Source organism: Aphelocoma coerulescens, chromosome 1, assembly GCF_041296385.1.
Source record: "Aphelocoma coerulescens isolate FSJ_1873_10779 chromosome 1, UR_Acoe_1.0, whole genome shotgun sequence".
NCBI lineage: Eukaryota > Metazoa > Chordata > Aves > Passeriformes > Corvidae > Aphelocoma > Aphelocoma coerulescens.
In genome coordinates this window covers 81,775,955-81,792,776 of record NC_091013.1, presented here as the reverse complement: position 1 = coordinate 81,792,776, position 16,822 = coordinate 81,775,955, and positions in this window count along the sequence as shown.

Genomic DNA, 16,822 nt, shown 5'->3' with positions numbered 1-16,822 from the left:
AAAAGTAGTTGGTTCATCCCGGTTTAATTCCATGTAACTAGGGCAGGTTAATTGCTGGGTTTTTCCATCTTTTGAACAGAGAGAGTGAGAGCTAAGCTCTGCCTTCAGCAGGCTCTCTCCTTCTGGAGGTGTCAACCTCTCTGCTGAAGGACAAAAGGAGCCAGAGGGGACTAGCCTCTGAAGACAGGCACCTAAATTTGATTTTCCTTAATTTAGTTGATGTGATTAAATTTGACCATGTGTAAGTTTTATTTTCATTTGGATTTTTAATACAACTTTATTTATTCTGAACTAGCTCACTGGGAAAACATTTTGGGTTTGTGCTGTTTTGAATGCTGTGCTTTCCTAAAGCCTGTCTGACAAGGACTTCACAAATTTACCTATGCCAATAACACAGGTTCAAGGAGAGGGGTCAGAGTGTATCTGACTGCTAAATCCTGGGAATGATATCCTGAACAGTAATCCTGGCCGCAGTCAAAAATTAAAGTACAGCACAGAGCTAAGTGAGGAGGACTATGACTTCTCTGTCACTGCTAGAAATTGCTCTTCTTCACATAAATTGTCTTTGTCACAGAGTATTTTTGAAGTGGAATTGGAATGTACATACAATTGTATGCAATTACCTCAGAAGTAATTGCAAATATCTCCCTTGGGAAGATACTCTGAGACTTGTCTGTTTACAATGGAAGCCAGACCCTAATTCTCTCCATCATTACACGCACACACAGTCTCACATTTAGGTTAACTTTCTAGTCAGTGTCATATCTATTCAAGGCCATTTTAACAATTTAGGCTGTTGATGCAGTACTCTTTATAGTTCTAAAATTCAACATCCAGGCTTGGTAGGCTGGATTTCCTAAAAAAACAAAAGAGTTTAGGGACAAAGTCTTCATTTCTGCTCGCAGCAAATACAAACCAGACAGATTCATCACTGTCATTATGGTGCACAGAAATGTATTCAGGAAAGAAGCCGTGTGGCTATGTATGGCTACTCTTATCAGATTCCCAGCAGTAGTTTCTATATTATGCCATACTCATGGGCAGCCTCCATCCTTCAGCCTGCTGTGTCCACCCACCAAACTTATCCCAAGTCTGTTTCACATTCAGGGACATGGAAAGAATGGTAAGTGGATGTTGTAAGCAATGTCAGCTTCCTTTATATTTGTGAAAACATTTATTCTCAACAGTTCAATTCAAATATATTTCCTTCAAGATCAAGGAATGCCCTTATGTTTGGGGCACAGAAATGTTTATCACTTCAGGAGCTGTCCAGAAATGTATTGTCTTGGAGAATATTCAGCATGCAACATTTTCCCTCCAATTCTGTCTTTCTACCTCTGCCTCAGTTTCTGTGTCTGCTTCTATCTGTGTCTTTATGTCTTTGTGTCTTTAATTCTCTACAGAAACTATATAGAAATATATATCCATATTTACCCACTGGTAATTAAAAGAACATTGTAGTTCAACTGTTGTCATGTCACCAAAATCTTTATTTTTTTTTAAATTATGATATGCATTTTGAAACTAACTTCTTTTTTATTTTCAAATCCATTAAACAAGATATTTGAAGTTTTTGTTGTTAAGGTTTTCTTTAGAGAGAAATTTGTCAAATCTATTTCCTTAAAAAATATTGCATTCAATGAAATGAAATTTTTCAACCAGAAAAAACTTTAATATCCAACCAGTCATTATAAAGGTTTTTTTCAAGAAAATGTTGCAGTAGACCATGTGAGGGTGGTTGGGGTGCATCCTAGTATGTCTTCTAGAATTTCTGCACGACTACAAATGTGACAAGAATAGCAATTCTTACTGCACCAGTATTAGAGGAGCTGAGATTGCAGCCCAGCTACTGACATTGAGGATGACACTTTTTGATCTAGGTCTTCTTTCTTGTATAAATAATACGCTGTATTTTTGGGTTTTGTTGTTTGTTCACTGAGACAAGAGGCTGCTGCATCACTGTTGTCGGCAAATGGAAGAAAGCTGTTTCTTTATATATATGCTGTAAACATATTAGAGTTATTTTTATAGATGAAGAAAACCATGTGACCACTTTCCATTGCTGTAATTGCTTTATAAATATGATAATAAAGAATAGTTTTAGATCAAATGAGAAAATTACCTCCCTTTCCTCTGCTTTCTGGTACAAACGGGAAGCAAGGAAGAAAAATTACACTTTACTTGACAACTGTGGTTATAATGGGAACTGGTCTTATATTATAAACTCATCACTGGTATCTTGACTTAAATTTGATTTACAGCATTCATAATGCTTTCCCTTACTTATGTCTTCCTTCTTTTCCTTCTTCCCTCCTTTTCTTTTTTTTCTTCTCTGGGGAGTTTCAGTTTTATTTTGCAGTCTTGGGCTCTGTCTGGCTCTTCCTAAGACTTATTGCAGACTTTCACTTTTCCTTCCTTTAACTTTTATCTCTCTTAATACTCAGGAAAAGTTTCAGCTTGTTTGGTATTTTATCATGCATAACATAAAGACACTGCATCCAATCAGCACAAAGATCAAGTATCCCATTGGAGAGGACAATATTTCTAAGAGAGGATGCACAGTCAAGCAAACATACACTGTGAAAGAAATGTTGAGAGGAACAGCCAGAGGGAAAGGGGTGTGTGCCATTTCAGAGCTGCCCTGAAGAGTAGCTCTGCAGTGTACACTGAGCTCATGCTCTATGTCCAAGTTTTGGAAAAGGCAAAAAATGAGATTAAATCTACTGTGACTGGAGGTTTGAACTCCTTCTCTGAACAGAAGGGAAAAAGGAAACACACTGAGTTCTTTTTTTATAGGAAGTGAACTGCTTTGCAGAAGTAATCAAGCTGAGAGCCGTGTGGTTCAAAGGCAATTTTAGCTGCTCATATGGAGTACCCTCTGTAGTGACTGAGAGATAGTGAAAAATGAACCTCTTAATGAGAAGCAAAGTATACAAAGGATAAAAATATTAAAGGTATCCTACTGGCTATGGAATCGATGTTTATTGAAATATAAACTCTTTGCTTGCTCTGTACTGAGGTAAATTGAGAGTAAAAGGAATGTAAAACACTAAGTAACTTTGGGCATTTGGATACTTTTTGATGATAAAAATACATTTTCTTTATAGTAAAGACAAGGGCAGTAGCTTCTGTCTACTTTCTCCCATTGTAAATCTCAGGTCAATGAAGTTACACTGTTACAAAGGTGGTAAAATCAAGAGCAGCTCTCTCCCTTGCATTTTCACCCAACATATTTATTAAAATCTAGGTTTTATGATTTAAGTTTCAAAAGCAAGGTGCTTTATGAATGCTGAATCTGATTTCATGCACATTCTCCCCTGTTTAAGTCCTAAAATCCTTATAGTGTAACTGGATTTTTTTACCACCTGATGGTTAAAAGGAAGAAAAGGAAAACCACATCTAAACAAGTCTGGATAGAGAAGAATAGGGATCCTGAAATAGGGACTAATTCTTAGCAATTTAAACATGGTAATTTTGACTGGCTATTGCTTCTACCAGAATACTCATGTCTCTATATCCTCATTTTAATTGATGAGGGTAGAGAAGGGGTAAATGTACCACATTTATTCATTTAATTGTTTAGACACAGACAATCCTGAGCTGTGTTTTGATTTTAAACTGTTCTGATTAGTTTTTAAATTACTTTATGCCTTCAACATGGTGCTCAATCACTACAATTCCAATAAAATATTAAAGAAAACCCTAGAAGTAAACCTCTATTATTAGAAACACAAAATCATGACGGTAGGATGTATTTCAATCAGAAGTGAATTCACAGCACAATATTTTAGAAAAACAAAATATTTTAGGTTACAAATAAATTATTGATAAAAGAAACTTTCCTTTTCTATTTACCAGTGGAGCTTAATCTTGTCGATTGTATGCATTGTTTTAAAAGGGAACTAGGAGCTGGTCTAGTATCATGCACACTTTTTCTTCTAGGCTAAGGAGCCTGAAAAGCCTCAGCCATAAACCAGGTGTACTGAAACGTGTTCAACTCTGGGGACTTCAACATTTTCAAATTACTACAGTTCAGCAATTTTTCATGTACCAGGTTACAAGTACCTGTCCCTATATGCACTATGGCAAGTGCATAGTAATGCATTTCACCTTCACCCTTTTTGATTGTTAGCTTGCCTAACTTGAATGACCTTTCTTTGCCACGGGCTGAGAGAGTACACAGCACTCAGTAATTGGAAAAGCTGGTATGGATATAATTATAAATTCAAGCTATAGAATAGTGAACTGCAAATCTACCCATACTAGCTGGGAAACACATACATCCCATGAAGAGGTGTTCATAAAGAAACTACTCTAGACCTTCAAGATGTACTTGTTTTCCTAGTACAACATTATCCTTTCAGGTTTTTACTAGGACACAAACAGAGGTACCAAAACATCAGAAGAAACTTTGTGCCTGAATTCCAGGTCTGATTTGCACATCTGTTTTAAAACTGGCTGATAAACCTCTCTGTGCTACTAAGAGTCCTGCCTTTCCTGTGGGATGATGAGCAGAGTTCTGCAACTGCTTTTTCTTGACAATAATGGAACATAATAAGGATGCTATTAGAAGAGTCCCTGAAGTCATAAAAAGCAAAAAGCATAGAAGCCTGAAAAGATGGCAACATAAGCAATTGAAAACAGTATGTGGTGTGAACAGCCCACAAATGTCAGACTGTGCAACTTTTTGCTGAAAACAACAAAATTCAAACTGGGAGAAAGCACTCATTCGGCAGATACCACATTTAGAAAGACTAGCCAACATCAGAAAACAAAAAAATCACAGTTAAAAGAAAAAAAATGCAACTCTTGTTTGTACTCTCAAGCCCATCCATTTAGGTAGATACATTTTATTGCAGTGATACTGACTTCTGTGGCAGGCATTAAGCTACTATGGCCAGGTGTGAATTCAACAAAAAATGAGATGGAGCCTCACTTCTTTTCAAAGTAACAGCACTAGCATTCAGGAAGCAGTAGTCATTGGGGCTGGTAATGCAAAGCCCAAGGGCACAGTCTAGCATAACATAACTCTCGATGTCACCAACAAAAAAAAATATATTAAAAACTTCATCCTGACCTAGGAGATTCTTTTACCGCTCTGACTATCTGTTCACCAGTTCAAGCTGAGGCAGCAGTATAGGGAAATCATATACTACAAGAACCACAGAGATATTTTGTGATGAAACAGTGTTTCATTGGAAAATATGAATTGGTGGAGTATAAAATATTTCACTGAAAACCTCCTGAGCTTTCAGCAAGCAAACCTTCACCAAAAGCACAGGAAAGCTCCACATAACTCTGTCCAGATTCCTGGAAGATTATTCCTTGTGCAGCAGCTCTGGGACACCTAATGTGCTAACGCTAAGCACATTGCCTGCATTCTTGGCATTGGTGTCTCTACCTGATATATTTGGGGGAACAAACTTGCTTCTGACAATAAACCCAGTTCTTCTCGTGGAACCTGTAAATATCCAATTCACAGTTTTGAGTCAGCCTGCTTGCAGGTTTTCTTTCAAGTTGTGGACAAGAAGAGTACCTGTGTACCCTGTGTGATGTACACTTTCTGGAAGCACAGGCTGGAAAGGACGATTTTCAGGACAGGCAGTCACTGCAAAAGACAGAAGCTCTGGGACTTGCAGCTTTACCCAGCTCTCATTTCTGGCCCTGTGGAAGGGGAGCTGTGGAAAGACTAATGAAGCACAGCAATCTGAGGCACAGTCCCCAAGGGCTCGGTATTTAGGACTAAGGCATTAACTTTGGCAGAGTGACTGCATCCCGTGTAACAGCTCTGTGAGAAAGAGGGCAGGAGTCTCTGGAGAGCTGTGCAGCTATTCCCTGGTGCTAGTTTTGCCTGGGATAGAGTTAATTTTCCTCTCAGTAGGTTGTATGTGGCTATGTTTTGGACTTTTGCTGGAAACTGTGTTGCTAATACAGAAAGGTTTTCTTACTGCTGAGCAGCTCTAACACAGTGTCAAGGCCCCTTCTGCTCCTCACACCACTGTACCAGTGAGGAAGCTGAGGATGCACAAGTAGCTGGGAGGGGACACAGCCGGGACAGCTGATCCCCTAATGAATATTCCAGACCACACAGCATCAGCAGTAAAAAGCTGGGGGAAGAGGGAGGAAAACGGGACATTGGGAGTTAAGTCATTTTTCTTCCTGAGTAACATGTGATGGAGCCCTGCTTTCCTGGGGATGGCTGAACACCTGCCTGCCCACGGGAAGTGGTGAATTAATTTTTTTTTTTTCTGCTTTGCTTGTGCATGCAGCTTTTGCTTTTCCTATTAAGCTGTCTTTATCTCAACACAGGGGTTTTCTCACTTTGCTCTTCGGTTTCTCTCTGCCATCCCATGGCAGGGCAGTGAATAAGCAGGTGTGTGGGGCTGAGCTAATGGATATGGTTAAACCATGACACCACCTCATAGTCACATTTCTTTGACATCACATTTAGTTTCTCACCCTCAACTTTATTCTTCTGCAAAATAAGAAAATGTTTGAATTCTCTAGAAAAGAAAAAGCAAGTGGTTTCCCTATCAGCTGCACTTGTCACACATTTTCTGTGGGGTTATAAGTATTCTTACATCTCAGACTTCATCTAGCACTGCTAGAAATATACTTCACAAAGGTATAATTCTTCTGTCAAACACAAGTTACAGGTGCAGCTCTGTCTTTGTCTGGCTTTGTCTATTGCATGAATTTTGTTTTGAGACTGATTATTATAGAAACAGATCAGGTTAAATCAACTCAATCCCACTATAATGAACCAAAAGCTGTTTTATTCTCCAAAACCAATCTATTACCTACCCTTTTTATAAGTTTAATGTTGCCTAACTTCAGCTAGTTAAAATAATGAGGCAGATGTAGTATAAACTTATTTTCTAGGGTCCATCTACAAGTTATATTACAAGCTTAGGCTAGCCAATTATTCTTCTAAAAATCTTAGGCTTATCCTTAAGACCAGTCTTGTTCTTTTTGTTTTAAAATTTAATCTCTCATGGAATATTCATAAGTTCATCGGACAGTGAAGAAGCAAAGCAGTGAGCAGTACTAAGAAGAGGGGGACCATGTGGAGAAACCCGCTCCTGCTAGGCTCAGTCTGAGCCCTGATTCATGAACTGCTGGGGAGCTTCCTCAGTGTGTTGTCTATGTTATTACTCTATCCAGGGCTGAAAACAATTCCTGTAGAATTTTCTGCTGAACACACAGCTGGAAAGACAATTTCCATGCTGTACAAGTTTGCTTTCTGAAGATATTTCATTAATTTTTCTGTTGTTTCCTGCACTATCACCTCTCTGCATCTTGTATCAATTATGGCAATTCACAAGCAAAGCTCTGTGAAGTTCCAAGCAGTACATGTGCTCTTACAAGAGATTTAGAGGAGGGTTTCTGTGATAGACTGCAGTTCCCTGTTGACATCAATGAGATTCAAAGTTAGATAGAGTTATAGCAAGTGAATTATGAAAATGAGTAGATTTGTTCAATAGCTTCCCTTTCATATCATGGTATTAGTAATATTTACTTTTTACTTGGAGTTCTGTTTCGACATAATTTCCTGCAAAGAAACATATTCTTCAGCAAATTTTGTGGCCTGGGAATCTGAATATCAGCAAGAATTAAACAATGTAGGGTAGGATCCCTTTTGCCTTCATTCTAGGTGTTATGAAAAATTATTTAACTCATAATAGAACAAAACTCTTTATTTTCTTTAAGGGTTCACTATGGAGGGCTACATTGTAAGTCAATAATGGACAGTTCCACAGAGCTACACATGGCACACAATCACATAATTACATATGATAAAATGAAATACTCTCTCAGGCTATTTATACAAATTTCCTTTAGGTAATGGAAAGGGACTTCTAAGCTTTCCAAGAGCAGAAAAATGATGTTTTTCTGGGATCAAGCTAAGTACCAGGAAACCTCACAATCAATAATTCAATTTACAATTTCTCAGAATTAATCCTTTTCTTAATGACTTTTTTCCTCTGTGCATTGATATGGAGTCTAGACAGAGCTGCAAGACTGCAAAGTCAAAGAAATATATTGTTTCCATGTTGGAAATGATAATGGTGAAAATAATTCAGACTGACTGAAGACAGAGACAACACCGCAAACTAGGGCAGTCCATGGCTATTGTAATTATTTTTAAATACTTGATGTCAGAGGAGCAAGGGGGAGTATACCAGCAGTTAAATTTCCATACAGTGCTGTAGCGATCTTTTGGCAAGTCAGAAATAATGGATAAAACAGGGTTTTTGGCTCTGCAGGAGATTATTGAGAATTCTTAGAGCTGAAGGTAAATCTATGTGCAGAGAAGTTTATAATCACAATCTCAATCTTGGTAAGACAGAGTAGGAACTGGGTGCTCTGCCAGATTGGAACACTTCCAAGAATATCTGTATATTGGGCAGGATTAGTCCTTCCTTCTTTCCTTGCAGTCAGCTTTTGGGCTCCTCACCACAGTGAGCACAGTGGTAACATGCTTTGTATTACACACCTATTGAGGGTGGCGAGCACTGGGTGACAGTGCCATGTAAGCACAGGTTAAGGGTTTGTTGGTCTGTTGGTTTCTTTGTAAGGATGTCATGCATCTAGACCACTGCTACCAAGAGTAAAAAAAAAAAAAGAGTTATATGAAACAAAGAATTGAACTCTCAGTTCCCTAATAAGGGAGTACCATCTGGAAAAGCTCAGTGGAACAGAGAGAGACAGGGAAAAAAATCAAGAGATAATTTTTAAAATTAATAGATCTATACAATACTAGTAGCCTAAAAAAACAATAAAAATAGAATCCTGCTTCTGTGAAGGCTCCTTGAGCCCTATCCACAGAGTAGACATATTTTTCAATTATTGTTAATTTGGTTCCCAAAATTAATTTTAGAGCTATACAAATTGTTAGGACATTTATAAGAAAAGAGGATTTTCAAATTTTTAAAATATACTTAAATTATTTATTTTATTGAGATATGGATCCAAACATCTCATTTTGACACCTCTAATACAATATTTTAGGTTTGTTTTGAAATGTGGTTTTTAAGTTTTTAAATTGAAGGGAAAAAGTGTTTCAGTATTTTAGATGCAAATTAATCAACTTCAGACTGATACAGCAGCAGTTTATTTTAGCTTATTTTATTTCAGAATTATACAAATAAACTACATTCCCCTTGAAAAATTATATATAAACTGGATTTCATTTTGAGCACATTTGATTCATTATTTTGTGATATTTCATGGACTGGAGTCCTCAGGAATGTCTGCCTTGGCCCAGGGTCCCCTAATTTTTCAAAGTCCCAGACATGTAAAAAATCTAAGTGAATTCCTGTTACAGTGCAGATACTGTAACACGCCTATATCAAACCAGGAGTCCCGTGGAAAAGAAATATCTATGGACAGATTCTTGGTAGATGTTTCAGAGATGTTTATTTCTCCAGGCGCATGGCCGGGCTCTGCCAAGGAACCCTCACAGTCTGGACTGAGCGCCCTTGCCCGCGCAGAGCCCAGAGACGCGCCGGAGCAGCGCCGCTCAGAGGGCGCGGAGCAGCCTCAACGTGGGGGCCTGGCCGAGACACTGGAGTCAGCAAGGTGGTGGCCACGTGGGACCAGCAGCCACGACAAACACGCAAGCACGTGATAGGAGAAGTTGTAGCCACGAAAATCACAGGAACTGTGAAATGGTACAATGTCAAAAACAACTATGGATTTATAACACGAGATGATACAGGGGAAGATTTATTCATCCATAGAACTGCCATTAAAAGGAATAACCCTAAAAATTACCTGCGAAGTGTAGGAGATGGGGAAGTTGTACAGTTTGATATAGTGCAAGGAAAGAAGGGTTTACAAGCAGCAAATGTCACTGGGCCTGGAGGTATTCCAGTCAAAGGCAGCCGTTATGCACAAAATTATAAACAATATCCATCCCAGCAACTTCCCTACCCACAACGTACTTTCCCCTTTTACCCTATACCCAATATGAACCCTTTCCTAAGTTTACCCTATCCCCAGTTTATTCCTAATCAGTTTTTCACCCCATGGCTTCCCTATACAATTCTGTTTCCCTACAACTCCTCTCCGATGCCGAGGGGGGGATGAAAAGGGGGAGGGAAGAAATTAAACCCTCTCCTGCCTCAGTTTCCCCACAAAGCATGCTTGGAGAGTCCTGTCCCCCTTCTGTCAGCCTTAAGATGTTCCAGGGAATCTGTTTGGACATTTAAAGACTCAGGAAGGTGGCTTGTTTTGTTTTGAAACTGTTCTTATTATGTTTATCCAGTTGTTTTCAATGTTAGGTTTTTAATCTCTTTTTGTTAAAAATAAATGGGTGAAATGTCGGGGTCCCTTCCCCCCTGCCATGTGGTTCTGGGAGAGGGGCCCTGGGGGGGAGACATGGGGTTTCCCTGCCCCTGGTCAGCCTCATTCCCCATTGGTTGTTTTGTGTTCCCCTGTGCGGGCAAGGACCCTCGGGTCCCGTGATTGAGCAGTTCCTCGGCAGAGCCCCGGCCATGCGGCTGGAGAAATAAACATCTCTGAAACATCTATCAAGAATCTGTCCATAGATATTTATTTTCCACAGGCCTCCTGGTTTGAAATAGGCGTGTTACAGTATCCCCGCTGTAACAAATTCCAGTGAAAAAGACCCATCAGCCCTCAGAAGTTAGCTGAACTTAAGTTGTTTTCAATTAACTGTATTTGGCAAGCAAATTTCTCATTTTTTCACCTTTGGGATTACTCTTTGATACCAGTTGTTATGAAAGAGGCTTCTTGTAAATTGTTTTTACTGTCAGCAAGGAAAAAGACTAGTATAATCCTTGACTTAGGACTTAGCAAATTGAAGTGTTACTTAAAGTCACTCTTGCACTCTTTTTCTCTGGACTTTTTAATAGGCATATAGGAGCAACTCATAGAAAAAACATTTCATGGATGAAAAATCATCATCACAGGACATATTAGTTAAGTATAGTGAACTCACTGACCCTGATAGAGAACCTTGCTAGTATTCATTAAAGTGAAAAGTGGTCAATGTTCTTTGCATGATGTAACATCAAGAAAAGTAATTAAGCCTCAGTGGTACTTTTGTCAAGTTTTTCTCATTTATGGATCTGTTTATAGAAAAAGGAGTTGGTCTCCTTTGAGTTAATGGACTTTTAGCCTTTTTGGGCACTGATGTCTTTTCACCATTGTACACCAGTTCTGGTTAAGTATTGTGAGTACTACAGAAATGCAAACATATAATGGTGTAGATATTAATGAACTAAATTTCATCAGATTTAACACATATTGTATTAGCTAGTTCCTGCTAATTAGGTAAACATCTGCTAAAGACGAGGCACCTGGGAGTGAACTTAAGGTAAGACTGGGACTCAAGAGATCTTGGCTTAGTTTTTATTTGTACCACAGACTCTTATTCTGTGTGCCAGGTTTTCCCACTGCAACCTTTCTGACAGGTCTTGATTGACAGCAACAAGTTGATTCATATTTGAGGAGATTATTACAAAAACTCTTGGGAGAGTTCTACTGAAAATCCTGGTGTTGTGGGAGATAATTTTTCACGTTCACAAAGGGAGTAAAGTTGCTTAAAAAGCAATTTTAATTAAAGATGTAAAGAAAACTCTTCCAACACAGATGAACATTATCATGCTATATAGTTCTTGAAGAATAATTTAGAGCGTCTTCTCTAAAGAAAATCTTACACTTTATGCTACACCTAGTGCCACTTTTTGTCTTTCTACTCGCTTCCAAAAGCTGTGCCTTGCACCCAACTGTACTTCACAGACTGATTAAGGTAACTTTGGCAGCTTTTCTTTCAGTTTTCAGTTCTTAGCAGAGTTGATGCAGAGCTGTGAAATAACCACAGCCTCTTTAGCCCACCAGAAGAATCTGAACAGTTTCTTCAAAAAGGTTGCATACAGTCCCCTCCCTTCTTACTCTCTTTCCCAGCCTTTAGCCTTTGCATTTTGGTTGTGGAAGTAAAAGACCTTTTATGTCTTTCTCCTTCACTCCACCAGATGTCAACAGAACGACCTTCCCTTCCAGCAACGTACCCCCTCCCTGATTTTTGGGTGAGGGCTTGTGACAGTTTTACTTTTCTCTTCTGCCTCCACATCAGCAGTGCATGGGCTCTTCTACCTTAATGTTCACCGGGGTGGTTGATCTGCCTAGTTTTATTCTGGATAAATATTTATTTTATTTTATTTTATTTTATTTTATTTTATTTTATTTTATTTTATTTTATTTTATTTTATTTTATTTTATTAGTTTGGTTGCCAGAAAAACAGCTCAATTCTGCACAAAGTTGTTTCTTGCTTGTTCATTGTGAAGGAAAACACAGTGTTCGAAGTTTTTCCATGCAGGAAGGGCAGGGGGAAGAGAACCAATGGGAGTTCATGCTACTCCTGAAGGGGTTTCATCTTTCGATACCTTGTTATTTCCTGAACTGTGGTATTGCAATTCATATTTCTCCTTGACTACAATGAAGGTACAATCAGCTTAGAACAAAACAGGTCTCCTCAGCTCTGGGCATTTTGTGAGAGAGAAGCCACAGGGAAATGATCTGAGAGCACACCTCAAGTTGTCCTACATCTCTCCTCAGGAAGGGCCTGGGACCTTTATTCCTCATTTTCCTTCCAAATCAGGAAAATGCACACTCAGGACCTGATTTCTCTGCACCTTAATTCCACTTCTTTCCAGTCCTTGGGGTTTCTGCCTGTTAGCTGTGCAGGTAGTCTGGGCAGACCATGATCCTTGTTATGAAATGTACAGAACCTAGAATACATTTTCATGATAGCCAAGGCTTCCATTGTTGCATTCATTTTAATTGCCAACCCAATTTAATATTAGTTTTACCTGTGTATGTTATTTTGTTCTACACCCTCTTCTCGAAATTCATCCTATTTTAAGATACATTCTGACTGCAACCCTTAGACCTTTTACTTGTCTTATTCTTGCTTTTTTAAAAAATCTTATGTGTTAAATATTTATGCCTTTCATCTTTATGTATGATTCATAACAATCTATCAGTATTTCTCCATGTCCTGAATGTAAAATAAGCCTATGTAGGTAATATATGACACTGGCCAAGTCCAAAACTGTGACTTGATACCCAGTACAAGGACGGACAAATGAAAACCTAAACCTTCATTAACTCAATCTGTACATCCCAGGAAAAAAAACCCAATAAATAAAAGAGCTTTCACTCCTTCAGTTGAAGCAGCAGATTTATGGCTGTATGAGAGGCCAGAAAATAAAAATATTTTCTGTAAAATTTCAGAGAGTTTGTTGTTTATTTTTGTTTGCAGAAAGAAAAGAAATGTAATTTTTTTTGTGGGTTTGGGATTCTTTAAAATCAGAAGTAAATTAGAATATTTTGTCTCCAACTAGCTAACAGATATAATCAGTAGTTAGGATTTCTATGGAGCCTGAACTGTCCATTTTCAAGTTCTTGCATGTTCCTAATCATAGGAACTCTCTGAGCATATTCAAATGACAAAAATAGAAAAAATAGCTTAATATTTGTTTTGCTAGTAAGGAACCGGCTTTTCACACAGGAGGTCTGAGCATCACATAGCACATAAAACCTCCAGGTTCAAATCCCACAACAAAGTCAAAAGAACAAGAATTTAAATCTTGTCCTCTTAATTCTAAGAGAAATCCTCAACTCTTGAAATAGTTCTACTTTTGGAAAAAGATACCTTCTTCTATTTAGAAAAAAAATGCATCTGGGACTGAAGTTACTTATTCAACATAAGTTTTTTCTAAACAAACTGCTTTTGTATTGTCATAATCCCCCAAAAAACATTAATAAATCCCAAACTATAAAACAAGGAAAGAGTTTCTGTTTTTTATCAGCTCTCTGACAGCTGCAGTGCATATTGCAAACTAACTGCCACTTGACTATATGGAAATAAAATATCACTGCCTTACTGATACAGGTCCCATTTCTGGGAGAGCCAAAACTGTGCTAACAAAACTTTTTCACATAATTGCTTGTATTTCGTTTTACCATGCATACTTTTACACACCTAAACTGCAGATTATGAGGGTATGTCATTCTTTAAACATTTCATCTATTTCAGTAACATCAGGTGAATTATTTTCAAAATAGGCAGCTGACCCATATGTACTAGCAGCTGCCATTTTTGTGATGTTCAATACAGAATAACTGTTCAGAAGGAAATAATTTTTCCTTCCTTTGAGGAAGATTTCTGCCTAAAAAAAATATAAATATGATATAAATAATAAGTACTTGATTGTCATCTGAGGTAAGCTGATTAATGTTATCCTCGTAATTTTCAAAAGTGCATGTGTATGAGTTGGACTGAGAATTTATTTTATATGCAATTTCATTAGTAGATGGTGCAATGTGTCATTAACATAAACCAAGAATAAGCTCTTGGTGCACCAAAGTACAAATAAAAGAAAATATAAGATTATAAGATACCAATGGGTTTTCTTTATTTGAAGATATAAATAGAATTTTGCCTTTCTTCCCTGCAGAAAACAACTTTATTGAGCAGGAAAATTTAAAGAATAAAATCCTTAGAACTAGAGTTATACAAAAAATGAAATATGTTTCATGAGAAAGACATTATTTAATCACAATCAGAATATTGTATGAGTCAGAAACTTAATTGTATCAAGACAGAACTCTGAATCTTTTTACCTGGAAAGCTATTTTTTGTATATAAGATAGAGTTGGACTGAGTTCCTGTCTAAACAAATCATTTGTTCTGAACAAAAAACATTGTTGGTGTGGATATTTGAACAATGCTACATTGTAATGTGTTATTCCTAATGATTAGGTTTCCAATCTTGACACTCACTTGAATTTTAGCAACTCAATCTTCACAATATGAGTCTTTGCTATTTTTAATTGTCCTTCATAAAACGAGTCTTTACTTTCATAAGGCACACTGCTTGTTATATGCATTTATTGGTATACCCTTTAAATGGGCAAACACTTTTAATCAGTGTGGATTGTAGGTTGTCTGGCGAGAGAACAAAATATTATATTTGAGAAGCTCTAGGCCAAGACACAGTTTGATTCAAAAATATTTCTTTCTTTACAGAGGAAATATAAAGGCTTCTTTGTATACATGGTTGCTTTGTATGAATAATTCCTGTTACAGATCAGAAAGTGGCAGACATAAGAACACAATCGCTGTTACAAAGAATTTAACATTAAAATAATAGCTTAGTATCTAAATTACATAATAACGGCTTATCAAGTTGCACATCTTTGTCTACATATATCTTTTTGCTTCCTTGAGTGGTGCAAACCAGGCTTCAATCCTACCTTTTACCCACCTGCCTGATTATACCAGCTAATTCAAAGAATCTATTAAAATTCACAAAGTTAAGCAGCAGCTGTGTAAGTATTTGCAGGGTCAAGCCCTTGTAGTTTAAATCTTTACTACATGTGTACGAAGAACCTAGCAATGGGGGGCCCTGAAGGCTCATTTGCATCTCCTTGGCAGAAACCTGAGAGCAATTCTTTTGCAATACTCCAAACCCTGCCTTGGAAGCCCTTTGAGGAAAAGGAAAAAAGAGGGATACAAGCCTTCCTGGAAAGAGAATATTTTTGCAGTCAAGCTACATGGAAACTACATCAAAAGAGCTTTTCAGGTAGCAAGACTTTTACACTCTGTCATTCAAAATACATTTCTTAGTTTCGTATTCATGGGAAAATTTTGGATTCTCTGTGTATATATTTTCTTTTAATTGATATGAACTAATTTAAGAATATATATATTTATTCCTTTTATTTTTCACTGTATATTTGTAAGCCAAATTAATTTTGCTAGCAGTAGACAGCATATTTGCATTTCATTAGCATTCCTTTTTCTGTATTTTGATAGAAAGTTTCTTGCAGGATTATAGGCTGTGCAGAAACTAAGCAAACCCATAAAGGTCCCTAAGAGTCTGTGTGGAGGAGTGGCTGAGAAAAGGCTGGGGTTATATACCAGTTATAGGTACCTGGTTCTAAAAAAATATATCATTTGGAAATGATTCCACTGCTATCCTTCAGGAATCTCTTTAGCCATATTTTTTTAAATGGATTTTTTTTTAATTGAATCTCCTTTCTTATCCTAGATAGATATTTTGCTTTTATTCTCTGGCCTTTTAAACCTTAGTTATAGATAAAACCAAGAAAAAAGGCATTTTTCTCCATGTAAGAAACTTCTTGTCTGAACCACAAACCAAGATGGAAATTCTACATGCTGACTCTTTCTTATAAATTTAGAAATTGACTCAAAAATATACTGACTTTTTCTAGATATTTCAGAGCGAAACAAATTTTCCCCAGATTTGAAGCATTTCCTTTTCTCTTCTGAGTCACAGTTAGGGCATCCTCAACATAGGGGCTGGAAAAGCTCCCTGCACACCAGGATGATGACCCCAGCCACAGTCCTCAGGCACCTCCATGGGGACAGGACATCAGCCCCTGTGTTGGCACCTGGAACAGCAGAACTATCATGAGCCCAGGCATGCCTGAATCATGATGGGGACTTTGAAGTGGTGTGGTCTCTCCCATGGGCCATTTCTGTGGCCATGATCTCCCCAAAACATGTTGAGAGCCTCACACATAGTCACCATGGCCTACAGCAGACCTGTGCTACATCTCACCTAGGAAATTAATGTGGGATCATCCTTGCAGTTAAGAAAATTATTGTCTGTCCTCGTGGCTTGCTAGAACATACTCCAGCATGCATTTGGTCCATTCAATCTGTCACTTTTTCAAACAATTTCCAGTCACCTGTGACAGGTAAAATACCTCAATAAGGTAGTAGGCATGCAGCCTACTTTGGGAGTGAAAGAATTTGCTGCT